This window comes from Labeo rohita, chromosome 25 (genome assembly GCF_022985175.1).
Source record: "Labeo rohita strain BAU-BD-2019 chromosome 25, IGBB_LRoh.1.0, whole genome shotgun sequence".
Lineage (NCBI taxonomy): Eukaryota > Metazoa > Chordata > Actinopteri > Cypriniformes > Cyprinidae > Labeo > Labeo rohita.
In genome coordinates this window covers 6,662,447-6,677,445 of record NC_066893.1, presented here as the reverse complement: position 1 = coordinate 6,677,445, position 14,999 = coordinate 6,662,447, and the positions used below count along the sequence as shown (strand labels likewise).

General features: G+C 35.0%; 1 protein-coding gene across 8 annotated transcripts in view; it reads left to right on the top strand.

Annotated features, from left to right (window-relative positions):
• LOC127156969 (zinc finger protein 469) overlaps window positions 1–14,999 on the top strand; it is a 396,695-nt gene that overhangs the window by 38,976 nt on the left and 342,720 nt on the right. For 6 of the 8 annotated variants that reach the window (XR_007825812.1, XR_007825811.1, XM_051100147.1 and 3 more), the window contains one exon: window positions 8,530–8,726. The exons of the other annotated variants lie outside the window; for them this stretch is intronic. The gene's annotated coding sequence lies outside the window, so the exon portion shown is untranslated. The remainder of the gene's footprint in view (window positions 1–8,529; window positions 8,727–14,999) is intronic. 8 annotated transcript variants of the gene reach the window in all.

Sequence of the window (14,999 nt, the reverse complement as noted above, 5' to 3'; positions counted from 1 at the left end):
GTATATTCATTTTTGGATGGACTACTCTTTAAAAATCCTCCATGCATACCAAGATCTGGCATTTCTCACAGCACAAACATTGCTGACTATATGAGCACCATTTGTGTGTGAGTTTCCTGTGTGTAGATACAAAGCTGTACTGTAATTGTTCCCAGAATCTCCCTTATGCCGCTTTACTATTATGCTGTTGTCGATCTGGCCTCTGGTTTGTTTTACAGCTTTAAATACATCCCCATACAGCCACCTCAAAGTATGAAACATGACTGCATTATGACGGATTACCCCGCAAAATCTCTCATATACAAAGCCACAGCTCTGCTGTTCTGCTCATTTATTTTCATTGTGGGAATCCTTTTCATCACTTTTCAGAACAGCAGTATTGATATGTGGGGGTGTGGTATTGGCACAAAATTATATCTTGATATTTTCTAAGGTTTTGTTGATCATGATTAAAAAAGAATGAGTTGTAGAACATATTTGAGAACTTCATAAGAATTTTGGAACATTCTTACAAACTTCTTAGAATTTATCTTAATTTTCTTCACTTATTTTTTAAGATTTTGGTGAATCCGGCTGCAGGTCTGTAAATGTGGCTCTGGTTTTTCCATTGCAAGTCTTTAGGATTTGTACTTTGTCTTTAGTTTGTCCTCTTTTGCCCCTTTTCTTGGTGCATATGCATCTTTTTTCCCTCTCTGTTTTTCTTTGATAACACTGTTCCATGCTCTCGAGCCAGTCCGAATGGAAGTGCACCGCAGAACTTCCTCTTCAGCAGACTAGACGATTGATAAATGATGGAAACTGGCCGTCCAGTTGGTTTCGGTCCAGATGGAATCAAGCAGCTGAGGAACATGGGATTTGCAGCCTGGCTGTAATGACTTTTTTTTTTTTTTTTTTTAGCAGTAATGTTTGCCCTGACTGATGATACACTGGTGCCCAGATTGATGCCTCTGACAAACTCCTGCTGGCCAGAATTGACCTCAAAACATGCTCTGACTGTCTGCCGCTGTCTAGCTCTCATCTTGTCTCCTTTTTCTCTCGTCCACCTTCCCGGAGGACAGTTTTGTTGCTCAGGGGTTGACATTTTATAACTCAGAATAATTCGTTGAAGTATGTAGTGGCACCAAGTGGAATTGCACAAATGATGATTTTTATTTCATACAAAATTTGTATGTTTGTGTGCCCAAATGCACACAAAACTTTCTAATATATACACTTTTAAATATTGATTTATGAAAAAAGTCCCAAAAGTGAAAAGTTAAGCATACAATTTTATTTATTTATTTAAATACTATAATTAGTGTATAATTATGTATTTGATATATTTTACCATTTTTTTTTCTTTTCATTCTGATTTTGGTTTTGACATTTCTTATTTAAATTTTTTTTTTTTTGCAATAGATAAACACTTATTTTAACAGTTTCTTGAAATAATTATTTTATACGTTTATGCAAATATGCAAGTATCTTGTACAATGTATTTATGCAGTATTTATACAAAATAATTGCTATTATTCACATGATTTTTTTGATATGGTGGAAATGATGGAAAAGTGTCCACCGAATAGTGTGCTAAATATTATTTTACACATTTATATTATTTATTTTTACATTCTACATAGGCTTTTATACATGAAGATGTACATGATTATACATGAAAGCATCTTTATTTTTTAGTATTGGAGTCTCTGACCTGCAATGTAAAAACTTTGGCGATCAAATCGATTAATCATGATTAATCGCATCCAAAATAAAAGTTTGTGTTTAGATATGTGTGCGTACTCTATATATTTATATGGATTAATACACACACATACAGGTGTATATTTAAGAAATAGATGTAATTAATGGAGCTGTCAGCTCGATTAATTGATTACTTGCATTCAAAATAAAAGTTTGTGTTTACGTAATATATGTGTGTGTACTGTATATATTTATATTGATATATAAATACACACATACATGTATATATTTTAAAAATATACGTAATTGACAGGGCTGTCAAATCGATTAATCGCAATTAATCGCACCCAAAATAAAAGTTTGTTTTAAATAATATGTGTGTGTACTCTATATATTTGTATGGATATATAAATACACACATATACATGTGTATATTTAAGAAATAAATGTAATTAATAGGGTCGTCAACTCGATTGTGATTAATCGCATTCAAAATAAAAGTTTGTGTTTACATAATGTGTGTGTACTGTATGTATTTATATGGATATATACACACACATACATGTGTATTTAAGAAATATATGTAATTAGTAAGGCTGTCAACTCGATTAATTGCGATTAATCGCATTCAAAATAAAAACTTAAAAACTTTGATTTTATATAATATGTGTGTATAGGGTTGGGTATCAAAAATCGATTCCAATTCCAGAATCAGGTACTTAAGGTCAGGAATCGGAATACTACTTGTGAAATTAAAATTTCGATTCTGCCTATTAATTCCTATATGCGGTTCCTTTTTTTTGTTTTCTTTCATCTGTGAGGACCTGACCTAGCGATCTGCCAGGACCTTGCTCGCTAATCAGAAGTCGAAAAAGCAAAGTACCCTATAATATTTGTGATGAGCTAAACATGTTGCAATAGATGTGTCACCACCAATATGACAAAGCATTTTAGTTTAACAGATTGTTAAAGATCACAAACATGATTCAAATACCAACGTGATTCTGTTCATAAATTGCAATGATTCATCTGTTTGATCCATCAACCTTTCTTCCTTGCAGTGAACGATCATACTAGTGTGATTTGATCATTCAAATCTGCGTTCGTGCTGCCGCTGACCTAAAGAGAGCCACTGTCATGTATATGAATGAAACAGTTTCACAGTCTTTTCAACCACACAGTTCATTATTTCTGTGTTACAAACATTCGAATAATCACAGAAGTACTGTGATAAAAGTTCATACTCTGGATATAAACTCTGATATGTATGGTAGAGATCAAAAGTAAATCATTCTTTTGAAAGTTAATTTGACAATCCAAATAATGTTAAAGATTTATCGATTACGTTGTTATGCCAGGAGATGGTGAAAGGGGCTGTTAATAATGTATTTGGTCATTCATTCAAAAATTCATCCAGTAATGAACCAAGTAAATCTTGAGCGTATCATTAGATCATTTACTTATAAATTAGGCCTACATGTGATTTTGTTTAGTTGTCTAATGTTTTTTTTTTTTTTTTTTTTTTTTTTTTTTTCTTTTCAGAATTGTAAGAGAACCACAACTTCCATTTAAAAAGAAACAACAGCAACAACCCAGTTTATCCAGAAACACGCAGCTCTGTTTTGCAAACAGCTCTTAAGTGAATCTTGTTTTAATGTAGCCTGTTGATTTTTGTTGATGGTATTCAGCTGCAACTAAATGTTTAGCAAAAAAAGAAATGGAATAAAGATGCTTGGTATCATCTTTTATTCACATTGGAATCAAAAATGAGAATCGAAAAGAATCGGAATTGATAATATTCTAACGATACCATACCCTATGTGTGTACTGTATATATTTATATAGATGCATAAATCCTTATTTTCGTATGTATAAGAAATATATGTAACATGTTTATTTTTATATAGAAATATAATTTGGATGCAGTCAATCGCGTTTAATCGATTTTACCGCCGTATTAAAAACCTCTTTGACTTGGTGAACAATTGAAAACAGCAATCTCCTATATTTGATTGTTGTTTCGTGTGGGTCGAGAGCTCAGATACGTGACCTGATCCTCTCAAAGTGTTGTGCTGTATTCCTGGCTCTATGCTGCAAATGTGTTGCTGTTTATCGAGTGCAGTTAAACTTTGGCATCCGATATCGCATCCCTCTGGGTATGTGGTGTCTGTAAACGAGTGAATAAAATAAAAACACGCTTCCATTCCTACTCTGACCCAGAGCAACCCAAGGATCTGCTCTGTTCTGGGTCTTATAATGGGACAGATGCATCTATTTTGGGGTTTGTGCTCATTATTCATTGATGCCAGCCCCTAGGACTGCTTACTTGTAATCTTACTGGTAATCTTCAATTGTTTTCCCATGGCTCCATGTGGCCCGCAACTTTTTAGAGCACAGAAGGGTTATAATGCATATTACTCTTGCTTTTTTACAAGACATGCTCGATCATGTTGTGTAGGCCATAGACAGGGTTATCATTACGATTGGGGTCAGGGTTAAGTGGGACAGACGGCCTATATCTGTGATGTTGTGCAGTGATGCATACGCCAATACAGCACATCTGCATGCGGCTGTACAGTGTCATCAGTCCAATCCAGACGGCCGTAAAAACATCTTTCCACAGACCACTGAGCTGTTGCTTAAATTCACAGGACCCTGGTGAATTTAATAATCTTTGGATGATGATTATGTCTGATTTGAGTGGTTAACTCCATACATGAGCATGAAAATGTGGTAAATTCAATGAAAAACAAAGTTATGAATCATTCTCGTTTATTATTTGACCACTGGTGGCGCCAGTTCGCCCAAATTGATTAGAATTATATGTGCTTAGTCAACGGTGTGCAGGTGTGGGATGTGAACTGACTGCTGAATCAGAACTTATTTAATCTTTAAAAAAAATGTAGGGATTTTTGTGACTTTTGATTTTGTTATTGGTTCTTGAATGTTCATTCCTCCATTGATGTGGAAATGCTACCCACCAAATCCCCAATGTCCAAATGAGCTGGTTCTTTTTAAAGTGAATGAAACACATACAGCGTAACCAGTGTACTCTGAATCGTGAACAAATGATTCTTCAAGACCGGTCTTTTAAGAAGAATTAAAAACATACGTTGTGACCAGAGCAGTCTGAATCCTAAATAAATGACTCCGAGTCAGTTCTTTTAAAATAATCAAGAACATACAGTGTGACCAATGTAGTCCAAATCATGAACAAATGACTCTTATGAGCTAGTTCTTTTAAATGAGAAGTCCACTTCCAGAACAACAATTTACAAATAATTTACTCACCCCCTTGTCATCCAAGATGTTCGTGTCTTTCTGTCTTCAGTCGTAAAGAAATTATGGTTTTTGAGGAAAGCATTTCAGGATTTGTCTGCATATGATGGACTTCAATGGCGCCCCGAATTTGAACTTCCAAAATGTAGTTTAAATGCAGCTTCAGAGGGCTCTAAACGATCCCAACCGAGGAAGAAGGGTCTTATGTAGCGAAACGATCGGTCATTGTTTTCAAAAAATAAAAAATTGTATACTTTTTAAGCACAAAAGCTCACGTAGCACAGGCTTCTGGGATGTGCGTCCACGGGTCGTTCTTGAACGATTCGAATCTTTAATGTGATTTGGGAAGCATGCGCAACATCCTGTTAGGTTCTGTACTAGAATTAGTTCACCTGTTTCGAGTCTTCTGGTTTTTCGAGTCGTTCGTTCATCTTATGGGGCTGTCACATGATGCTGATTTTGCTAAAATGAACAAAATGGCTCAAAAAGATTCATTCAGTTTGCTGAGGGAGACTCAAAGGTCTGAGTCGGTAAAATGATCCGAATGTCCCATCACTACTAAGTTCATCGTCTGTGTACTCTGGCTCAAAAAGGTAGAGTATGTCGTCAAAACTCCATGTTATTTTCTCCTTCAACTTCAGAATCATTCGACATTGTTGTACCTTTTTGTTTGTAAACAGCGTTTGACTGACCTACACTTTCGCGTTTGCTTTGTAAACACTGGGTCTGTGGTTCCGCCTCCGTTTGGCGTGACCTTTCGACGTGATTCAATAATATGTGAACGCACATCCCAGAGCCTGTGCTACACAAGCTTTTGTGCTTAAAAAGTATACAAATTTTTATTTCCTGTAAAAAAATGACTGATCGTTTCGCTAGATAAGACCCTTCTTCCTCAGCTGGGATCGTTTATAGCTCTTTGAAGCTGCATTTAAACTACATTTTGGAAATTCAAAATTGGGGCACCAATTAAGACCATTATATGGAGAAAAATACTGAAATGTTTTCCTCAAAAAACATAATTTCTCCATGACTGAAGACAGAAAGACATGAACATCTTGGATGACAAGGGGGTAAGTAAATTTTTGTGAATTGTTCTGGAGGTGGAGTTTTCCTTTAAGATAAACAACAACATACAGTACAGTGTAACCAGTGCAGTCCAAATCATAAACAAATGATTCTTATGAACCAGTTCTTTTAAAAGAATCAAGAACATACAGTGTGACCATTGTAGTCTGAATAATGAACAAATGACTCTTATGAGCCACTTGTTTTAAGAGAAATAACAACATACTGTACAGTGTAACCAGTTCAGTCCAAATCATGAAGAAATGATTCTTAGGAGCCAGTTCTTTTTTTTTTTTTTTTTTAAGATTTATTTTTGGGCTTTTTTATGCCTTTATTTGGACAGAACAATGTAGATCAGACAGGAAAGCACTGTTTGTCGGCGCACTAACTGCGAGGCTTTTGACGCCGACATGAGCCAGTTCTTTTTAAAAGAATCAAGAACATACAGTGTGACCAGTGCAGTCCAAGTGTAGTTCAAATCATGAACAAGTGATTCTTATGAACCAGTTATTTTTAAAAGAATCATAAACATACAGTGTGACCAGTGTAATCCAAATCATGAACAAATGACTCTTATGAGCCAGTTGTTTTAAAGGAGAAGTCCACTTCCAGAACAACAATTTACAGATAATGTAGATAATGTGCTTTGACATCCAAGATGTTCATGTCTTTCTTTCTTCAGTCGTAAATAAATTGTTTTTTTGAGGAAAATATTTCGCATTTTTCTACATATAATGGACTGATATGGTGCCCCGAGTTTGAACTTCCAAAATGCAGTTTAAATGCGGCTTCAAACGATCCCAAATGCAGTTGTAAACGATCCCAGCTGAGGAAGAAGGGTCTTATCTAGCAAAACGAGATTTGTATTCTGGCTCAAGACAGTTAGGGTATGTCGAAAAACTCTTATCGTGTTTTCTCCCTCAACTTCAAAATCGTCCTATATTGCTGTTTTACCTTTTTTGTTAAGGGTGTTTGATCTTCTTTGCATGTTCACTTTGCAAAGACTGGGTCGGAACTTCTGCAGCGATGTAGGATGATTTTGAAATTATATTTGAAGTTGAGGGAGAAAATGCGATCAGAGTTTTTCGACATACTCTAACTGTCTTGAGCCAGAGACAAGACGAGTGTTTGAGATTAAAAAGTATTTAAATTGTATTTTTTTTTAATGAAAATAACTGATTGTTTCACTAAATAAGACCCTTCTTCCTCGGCTGGGATCGTTTAGAAAATACAGTGTGATGAGTGTAGTCCAAATCATGAACAAATAACTCTTATGAGCCAGTTCTTTTAAAAGAATCAAGAACATACACTGTGACCAGTGCAGTCTGAATCATGAACAAATGACTCTTATGAGTCTGTTCTTTTAAAAAGAATCAAGAACATACACTGTGACCAGTGCAGTCTGAATCATGAACAAATGACTCTTATGAGTCTGTTCTTTTAAAAAGAATCAAGAACATACACTGTGACCAGTGCAGTCTGAATCATGAACAAATGACTCTTATGAGCCAGTTCTTTTAAAAGAATCAAGAACATACACTGTGACCAGTGCAGTCCAAATCATGAACAAATGATTCGTATGAGCCAGTTCTTTTTAAGTGAATCCAAAATAATACACCCATTCCAATGTAGAATGTGGAGTTGTTTGTTGAATCTTGATGATCTTATGAGCTGGTTCTTTTCAAGTCAATCAAAATCATACAACGTGATCAGTGTAGTCCAAATTATGAAAAATTATTATTCTTATGAGCCTGTACTTTTAAAAGAATCAACACACAGTGTGACCAGTGTTGTCCAAATCATGAACAAATGATTCTTATGACCCAGTTCCTTTGAAGTGAATCAAAAACATACACCAGTACCTATGTACTATGAATCTTCATCAAATGACTCTTATGTCCTGGTTCTTTATGGAGAATCAAAACCTAAGGGTGTCCAGAGTAGCCTGATTCTTTAACAAATAATTCTTATAAGCTTGTTGAATAAATGAATGACACATGGAGCATTTTAATTGGTTTAGCAGTTTTATTTAATATGTAGTTTAAGGCAGTTATTGGATTGCATTTTTGGCAATGGATGTGAGAAGTCATTAAGCTTTTGTAAACATTGTTCGCAAGAATTGTTTTAAAATTAGATTTGTTGAAATCTGAAATTAAGTCACCAGTTGTCAACAAAAAACTTAATTAGTTTTTTTCCCCCTTAAATATTTATTCCTCAACAGCACTAAAATCATTAAAGGAACCATTACAAAGAATCAAGACCATAATCCCTAACCATTTTCATTGCTGTTTACGGAAAGTTTATTCCCAGTGTGTGCATCTGGGAAGTCTCGTATGCAACGTTTATAAAGGCCACAGGAATGTGTATTAAGGAAGTAAATGCTGTTTATATTGATTCCAAGTCTCCATTTTCTCTCCTTAATTCTGTCTGGGAGATCCAATTGAGACATTCAAGAGTTCTTATTTGTGACTTTTCCTTTCCTCTGGCTTGTTGTGTTCCTGATAGTTCATCAGGCATTTCCTGGACTTCCTGGTTTCTTGGCCTTGTCCAGCTGTGAGTCCACCTGCTCCGCTCAGAGATTCAACTCGCTTTCCCATGACTGCTGGAGTCAATTAACGGCTCAGGAAAACCACCGCGTTGAGGTGAATTTAGATGCAACCGTCTGCCGAGCGGGGGAAAAGAGCCCAGCGCTGGAGTGACAGGTACATGTGAACGCTGCCAGAATCCAACAGTGACACACAAACATCCTTGTCGGTTCGTCACAAGCCGAGGCAGAGCAGAGTAAGCTGGCGGACGGCCATGTTGAATCAGTGCTTCATCGTATAGGCTTAATGCAGTGGAGATGAAATGTGGTATTTTGTGCTCTTTGTGTACCTGTCCTCACTATGTGGGTTAGAAACAAGGGGAACGTGATGTGAGTCACTTATGGGATTTGGCCCAATGTTCCTGTAGCACTGGAAAATACACTATAAAAATGCTGTTTTTGGCATGAAGCAGCAGGTACGGTAATGCGCTGTCAAGGCCTCGACTTCGCTCGTGTTTTCCTGTCTTATATCACCCACAGGCACGCTGAGTGTCATCTGTAATCTGTGTTGATATACAGTAGGATCTGCAGTCTATAGTGGAGCATGTAACATTTCCGGATAAGGTCATCCATTAGTGTGGTCCCATAAAATACCATAACAAATGGTCATTTCTTATTTATTCTAAGGTTTATTCAGCTGCCTGCGGCATGTTTGAAGAGTATTATTTGCGTACTGTTATAGTATTTATTAACATTTTTTCATTTTTACTTTTCATTAAGATGTTTTCATTTTTGTGTAATTTTGTCTTTTTTGTGTTAGTTTTATATTTTTATTTTGCTTCATTTTTAGTAATTCAGTTTCAACTTTCAGCTTTCAGTTACTTTCAAAGGCGACATTTCCAATTATTAAGTTTAAGTTTTTATGTTTCTTATCGTGTGCATGTTTTCAGTTTTATTTCAGTTAATGAAAAAGTTTTAATTTAAGAGTGGCATGAGCTTGAGCTAGGATTGAAATGTAAAATGCAAAAAACAAAACAAAACAACAACAAAAAATTCATCTTAGTGAGTACTTTTGTCTTGTTTTGCAATTAAAATGCAATAAACATCCCTAAAACAATATTTATTTTGTTGCATAAGTTAAATTGTTTAAATTAGCACAATAAATATATATATATATATATATATATATGCACACTATATTGCCAAAAGTATTCGCTCACCTGCCTTGACTCGCATATGAACTTAAGTGACATCCCATTCCTAATCCATAGGGTTCAATATGACGTTGGTCCACCCTTTGCAGCTATAACAGCTTCAACTCTTCTGGGAAGGCTGTCCACAAGGTTTAGGAGTGTGTTTATGGGAATTTTTGACCATTCTTCCGGAAGCGGATTTGTGAGGTCACACACTGATGTTGGACGAGAAGGCCTGGCTCTCAGTCTCCGCTCTAATTCATCCCAAAGGCGTTCTATCGGGTTGAGGTCAGGACTCTGTGCAGGTCAGTCAAGTTCATCCACACCAGACTCTGTCATCCATGTCTTTCTGGACCTTGCTTTGTGCACTGGTGCACAGTCATGTTGGAAGAGGAAGGGGCCAGCTCCAAACTGTTCCCACAAAGTTGGGAGCATGGAATTGTCCAAAGTGTCTTGGTATGCTGAAGCATTCAGAGTTCTTTTCACTGGAACTAAGAGGCCAAGCCCAGCTCATGAAAAACAACCCCACACCATAATCCCCCCTCCACCAAACTTTACACTTGGCACAATGTGGTCAGACAAGTACCGTTCTCCTGGCAGCTGCCAAACCCAGACTCGTCCATCAGATTGCCAGATGGAGAAGCGCGATTCGTCACTCCAGAGAACACGTCTCCACTGCTCTGGAGTCCAGTGGCGGCGTGCTTTACACCACTGCATCCGACGCTTTGCATTGCACTTGGTGATGTACGGCTTGGATGCAGCTGCTCGGCTATGGAAACCCATTCCATGAAGCTCTCTGCGCACTGTTCTTGAGCTAATCTGAAGACCACATGAAGTTTGGAGGTCTGTAGCGATTGACTCTGCAGTCAGTTTACGTGGCCTACCACTTCGTGGCTGAGTTGATGTCGTTCCCAAATGCTTCCACATTCTTATAATACAGCTGACAGTTGACTGTGGAATATTTAGGAGCGAGGAAATTTCACGACTGGACTTGTTGCACAGGTGGCGTCCTATCACAGTTCCACGCTGGAATTCACTGAGCTCCTGAGAGCGACCTATTCTTTCACAAATGTTTGTAAAACAGTCTGCATGCCTAGGTGCTTGATTTTATACACCTGTGGCCATGGAAGTGATTGGAACACCTGATTCCGTTTATTTGGATGGGTGAGCGAACACTTCTGGCAATATAGTGTATATATATTAGAAAATATTTAATTAGGTTTATTTTTTTGAACTAATAATAGTCTAAATTAAGCAAATTGTCTTTTTCAGTAATGCTGAAATTAGGTTTTTTTTTATCACTATAAAAATATATTATTATTTTTTTAAATATTATTTTAAAATCATTGTTAGTGTGGTCAAACTTTTTAATCACGATTAATAGCATTTAAAATAAAAGTTTGTGTTAACATAATATTTAATCAATCATTCAGGTTCAGGCTCATTCAGGTTTTATGAACGGGAGCATTTGATTCATTGAGAAGATCCATCTCTAAAGAATGATTCATTCACAAATCTGAAATTGTCTTCAATCGGGGTGAATTACTGGATCATTCAGGCTTTGTGAACGGAAGTAATTGATTCATTTAAAAGGTTCAACTCCAAACTGATATTGGAATCGTTCAGACCAAATCATTCAGGTCTTCTAAAAGGGAGCAACTGATTCATTAAAAAAAAAGATCCATCTCTAAAGAATGATTCATTCACAAATCTGACATTGGAATTAGTCAGACAGAATCATTTAGGCTTTATGAATAGTAAAAATTGATTTGAAATTGATTTGAATTTGAAAAATTGAAAAAAAATCTTTAAAGAATGATTCAATCACAAATCTAACTTGGGAATCATTCACACTGAATCACTGAATCATTCTAAAACTTTATAAAGTGGAGTTTTTGATTTGATTCTAAATAATAATTCATTCACAAATCTAAAATTGATGTCAATTAGGGTGAATTACTGGATCGTTCAGGCTTTGTGAACAGAAGTAATTGATTCATTAGAATGGTGAACTGAATCATTGAATCATTCAGATTGAACTGTTCAGTTTTTTTATATTCAGAAATTGATTTATTGAAAAGATCCTTCTCCAAAAAAAGATTCATTCACAAATCTGACTAATCATTCAGATTAAATCATTGAATCCATCAGTTTTAATGAACAGGTACAAGTGATTAATTGAAAAGAGCTATCTCTCAAGAATGATTTATTAATAAGTCTGACATTGGAATCATTCACACTGAATAATTAAATCATTCCGAGGTTTCAGGTCTTATGAACTGGAAAATTTGATTCACTTCTAAAGAATGATTCATTCACAGATTTAAAATTGACATCATTCAGGGTGAATTACTGAATCATTCAGACTTTTTGAACAGAAGTAATTGATTCATTAGAAAGGTCCATCTCCAAATAATGAGTAATCCACACATCTGATTTTGGAATCATTCAGAACATTCAGGTTTATGAACAGGAGCAATTGATTAATTGAAAAGATCCATGTTTAAAGCATGATTCATTCACAAATCTGACATTGGAATCATTCAGACAGTATCATTTAGGTTTTATGAATAGGAAAAATTGATTTATTAAAAAATATATATCTTTAAAGAATGATTCAGTCACAGATCTAACTTGGGAATCATTCACACTGAATCACTGAACCATTCTGAAACTTTAGGTTTTATGAACTGGAGAGGTAGATTCACTTTTAAAGAATGATTCATTCACAAATCTAATCATTTGGAACAAATCATTCAGGTTTATGAACAGGAGCAATTGATTATTTGAAAAGATCCATGTTTAAAGAATGATTCATGCACAAATCTGACGTTGGTATCATTCAGACAGAATCATTTAGGTTTTAAGAGTAGGAAAAAATGATTCTTTAAAAAAGATACATCTTTAAAGAATGATTCAATCACCAATCTAACTTGGAAATGATTCACACTGAATCACTGGATCATTCTGAAACTTTCAGGTTTTATGAACTGGAGAATGTTGAAATCAGTATATTATCACTATGTTATGTATTAGTAAAAAGCGTTTGAATTATTTTTCTTTCTGTTATATTTTTTATTCGTTATTAGTGCGGTCAAATTACACACATTATGTAAACACAAACTTTTTTTTGGATGCGATTAATCACAATTAATCGATTTGACAACACTAATCATTATCAGTAATTTCTCTTTTTGCCCGTATCATATCATAAATAGGATTAATTTAGCTTCTTCTCATATACAGCAAAGACATGATTGAAGAGCAAATGGAGATTTGGAAAGTCTCCTGCTTTCAGAGGTGGACAGTAGTGAAGTATTTTTTTTTTTACTCTGCTTTAAAAGTACTTTTCAAGTGTCTGTGTGTTTTTCTTTAGAAAACTTTACTGCACTATGATACATATTAAATAACATTTAATGTTTAACTGCATTAGAAATCTAGATTGTAGTAAAAGTAATTCAAAGATTTACTTGAGTACAAGAAAGTACCACATGTTTAATGTTCATAAATATTAAAGGTTAAAAAAAAACAAACAATATAAGTTTTATTTATGAAATGTAGTGCAGTAAAAAGTACAATATTATGCTTTGGAATGTTGTGAAGTAAAGAAAAACGCGCTGATAAAGTACAGATACTTTTTAAATGTACTTGAGTAAAGTAAAAATACTTCACTACTGTCCACCTCTGCCTGCTTTTTTTCATTTATCTTCTGAGATAAACACTCTGGTAATCCCACATCTATCTTCTCTGGAGTTTCAGAAAAGATGTAAACAATGACTCAAACTGTGCTAAAATCAGATCACAAAGTAAACTCAAATTCTCATTACATTCTTTTAAAACCAAATGATTTAGCTGTGCCATCCACATTATAGCGCTGTACTGAATACCAACAATTGTCTCATTAGCGTCCCGTAAGGCATTTTAGGAGAAACATCTGAGACTAAATAAATGTCCTAATTGAGAACGCCAAGTCTTGAGCAATGAAAGGGCAACCTCTGAGCAATAAAGTCAGTATTAACTGAACGACAATTTATTGACTAATTTTGGCAGCTTTATTGATGAGTCTAAACACTTTACAGAAACCAAAATGTTTGGAAAATGACTTCCTCCTTAAAGTAGATAATAATCTCACACCAAACGGTCAATCTCTCCATTTTATTGCGTCATCGGCTGCCTTTCTGGTTAGTCATGTTTGTTTGCATCTGTTTATTCATGTCTGGCTGTGGTTTTGTCTTTTTTCATAGGGAGGGGGCTCTTGAGAGTCAGAGGTGAATGCAGGCTGCTATCAGATCCAGTCTGAAGTAGATGGATTTGGTTTCATTTGTGTTTTGAGACTAGAGCAAGTCCAGACTTCCAGCTCTTATCCAAAATGATAGCCGAGCAATAAATTTGTTAGTTTTCTGATGACTCAATGGGAAAATCTCTGTGCTGCATATCAACAATGTTGAAGATTAAAAAAAAAACTAATCTAATATTGAAAACTTCTTCAGTTACAGTAATAAACACAACCTCTTGTGTGAATACATTTACTTTTTAACTGAATCATTCAGACTGAATCGTTCCATTTTTCATGTTTTGAAATTGATTTATTTAAAAATAAAAAAAGAACCTCTAAAGAATGGTTCATTCACAAATCTGACATTGGAATCATTCAGGCTGAATCACTGAATCATTTAGATTGAATTGTTTCTTTCTTTTTTTTTTATTCAGAAATTGCTTTATTGAAAAGATCCATCTCCAAAGAATGATTCATTCACAAATCTGACATTTGGAATAATTCAGACTTAATTTATTGAATCAGTCAGGTTTTATGTACAGGTGCAATTGATGCTTTGACAAAATGCATTTTTGAAGAATGATTCATTCACAGATCTGACATTGGAATCATCGAGACAGAATCATTTTGGTTTTATGAACAGGAGAAGTTCATTAATTGAAAAGATTCATCTCTAAAGAATGATTTATTCACAAACTTGACTTTGGAATCATTCAGACTGAATCAGTGAATTATTCAGAAACGTTCAGGTTGCATGAACTGGATAATTTGATTCATTAAAATGACCCACTCCTAAAGAAAGATTGATTCAGAAATCTAATTTTGGAATCATTACGATTAAATCATTCAGAAATGTTCAGGTTTTATGAACTGGATAATTAGATTCATTAAAAAGATTCAATTCTAAAGAATGGTTCATTCACAAATCTGAAATTGATGTCAATCGAAGTGAATTACTTTTCAGGCTTTGTGAACAGGAGCA